General features: G+C 42.4%; 1 long non-coding RNA gene across 2 annotated transcripts; it reads right to left on the bottom strand.

Moving 5' to 3' along the window:
* Window positions 1-852: 852 nt before the first annotated feature.
* LOC142902514 (uncharacterized) lies at window positions 853-2,467 on the bottom strand. 2 transcript variants are annotated; one of them, XR_012929109.1, is made up of 3 exons: window positions 2,056-2,467; window positions 1,288-1,924; window positions 853-1,203 (listed from the first exon to the last, which is right to left on the bottom strand). It is a non-coding gene; the product is annotated as an uncharacterized LOC142902514 (long non-coding RNA). The 2 variants fall into 2 exon arrangements; XR_012929108.1 differs by having other exon boundaries at window positions 862-1,192; window positions 1,535-1,924; window positions 2,056-2,456.

Here is a 2,467-nt window from a genome sequence, read left to right as displayed (position 1 = left end):
ACTTCCCCTGCTCTTTCACCTGCAATGCTAATAGAAGTTTCTGTGTGGAAAATCCCCTCCTCCTTGCACCTTCGTGCTTCCCCTTCCTCTACCTGCATCCATTACGACCGAGGAGGGCGGAGCTCAAGTCTATATAGGAAGCCAGCTCAACACCGTCACACCCTTTTTTTTCCTGAGAACAAAGGAGCTCGCTGGCCGCATGTCAAGAGTCGCAGCATTATTGTTTGTACTGAGTACATGAAATGTGAGTTTATTTTATTTCTGTATTTAGAATCTGATTTAAAAGTCTGACAATTAAGAAAAAAAAGAAGAATAAGAAGAACAAAGAGGAAAAAAAAAAAAAAGCACCAAAGGCTTTCCAACAGGCAGTGACTATTATGTCCAACGGCCAAAAAAGAGCAAAAGCACCTGGAAAATTGCCCCCAAACTCAGGAAGGACAGCTCAGTGTTTAAGGGATCGACTCTGAATACCAAAGTTGATCTGATGACAGGCAGTGATTCATTTTAAGGTGCAAATGGCCCAAAGAGAAGGATAAAGGCACCAGGAGAACATCACCATACAGAGTAAATATAATGGAGTCTGACTGCCAGGATCAGTGGTTGCCTGCCCCTTAATTTTTATTTTTTTTCCTCCAAGTTTATCAGTTTGACTGCCCCTTTGCAATGTTTTTACTATGCTTGTTGATTGCACCCGACTTTATTGCTTTTGAAATAAAGATTTTTGAAAAACATGCTATTTGTTTGTATTTTGCTCACTTGAGTCTCCAGCAAAGAAATCCACTAAACGCTTAATTAAAATATATAGGGGCCTCCAGAGTGATGAGGAGGCCCCCCTGTTGAAAAGCCCCAAAATTATTATAAGTGTTTAAACAAGATGGAGTACAACATCAAATGTGATAAGATAAATAAACTTAGTTCAAAATCAAATGAAGTATAAAATTCAACAAAACCAAGGAATTGAGTAAAAATCTTTAAGCACTGAATGACAGACTGGGTCATTCAATTAAAAAGTGAAACTATAGCATTCATAAACAAGAGTTCAACATTTAAACTCACATGACACAAGGGAGGTGAGCGCTCTAGTTGATGTGCTGGAGGAGAAAATAAGACATTCAGGAAAGACGACATGTACACACCTTTCTATGAAGTGATTCTCCTCATCGTAGTGTGAGCTGGCTGCATGGCCACAACACTTCTCCAATCCTGGAAGAAACCAAGAGCAATTACATTGACTGCAATTACAAAAGCACCAGGAGAACAATTGTGGGACCAGGAAAAATAGCTCACCGAAACGACCACCTTGGCTCTCAAAGTAGGTGGTTAAAATCTTACAACAGGAAGCCATTTATTTTAAAGTGCAACAGCCAGAAAAGAGGAGGATAAAAGCACCAGAACAATAACTCAGAAGATAATGGATTCTGAATGCAAGGATTGTGGGTTCAAATCTTATTCGTCAGTGATTCTTTTTTTTTTTCTACAAAAAATTGGAGACATCAGCCAATGGCCAAAAAAAAGATAAATGCACCAGGAAAACCTTTTTTTGAGCACAGGCCAAATAGCTCAGAGGGGAAGAGCTGGGCTGGGAGTCCAGAGGTCACTGGTTCAATTCCTGGAGCTGGCAAAGATTCTTTTCCATCCAAAGACTGAAATAGAAGGATAAAGGCACCAGGAAAGTTGCCGTGCACTCAGGCCAGATAGCTCAGCGGTTAAAAGACAGACTCTGAATCCCAAAGTTGGTGGTTCAAATCTTAAGACAGACAGTGACACGTTTTAAAGTGCAATGGTCAAAGAAGCAGGATGAAAGCACCAGGAGAAGCCAAGCAAACACCTGAAGAATAGCTCAGAGGTTAAGACGTGGACTCTGAACGCCAGAGTCGCTGGTTCAAATCTGACCACAGTCCGTCGTCATTTTTTCCACCAAATCCTGTTAAACATGGCACAAAAGAAAACATTTTTACTTAACTTTACAAAACTTAAAAGAAACTGTGTGATGGCCAAAAATGAAAGATAAATGTGCAATGAGAACTGCTCTTTTCACTGAGCGTTTAGCTCAACCTTTAAAAATTTGGCTGCAAAGCCAAAGACTGACGGTTCAAATCCAGCCTCAGGCAGTGCTTTTTTTATTTTTAATGTCCACTGGCCAAAAATGAAGGATGAAGGCGTCCTGAGAACGACTCCTCCTGTGAGCTCTGGTGGCGTAATGGTTAGTCCGCTAATATGAACCTGTGGACGAGCCTGGTACAGCCTGAACCTGGTTCGAATCCAGAACCAAGAGCAGATGAAACACGGACCTGAACAACTGGCCAGGGAGCCAGAGAGCGAGATCACCTTGGACATTGAAACTGGCCAAGGGGCGGGGCCAGAGAGCGAGACCACCTAGGACAATGAAACTGGCCAAGGGGCGGGGCCAGAGAGTGAACCCACCTGGGATGATAAAACTGGCCAAGGGGCGGGGCCAGAGAGTGAA

The sequence above is a fragment of the Nelusetta ayraudi genome, unplaced genomic scaffold (assembly GCF_046127955.1).
Source record: "Nelusetta ayraudi isolate G7.1 ecotype Tasmania unplaced genomic scaffold, CSIRO-AGI_Nayr_v1 ptg000094l, whole genome shotgun sequence".
In the NCBI taxonomy this organism is placed as follows: domain Eukaryota; kingdom Metazoa; phylum Chordata; class Actinopteri; order Tetraodontiformes; family Monacanthidae; genus Nelusetta; species Nelusetta ayraudi.
The sequence above is the reverse complement of the archived record's forward strand: the minus strand, read 5'-3'. Positions and strand labels throughout refer to the sequence as shown.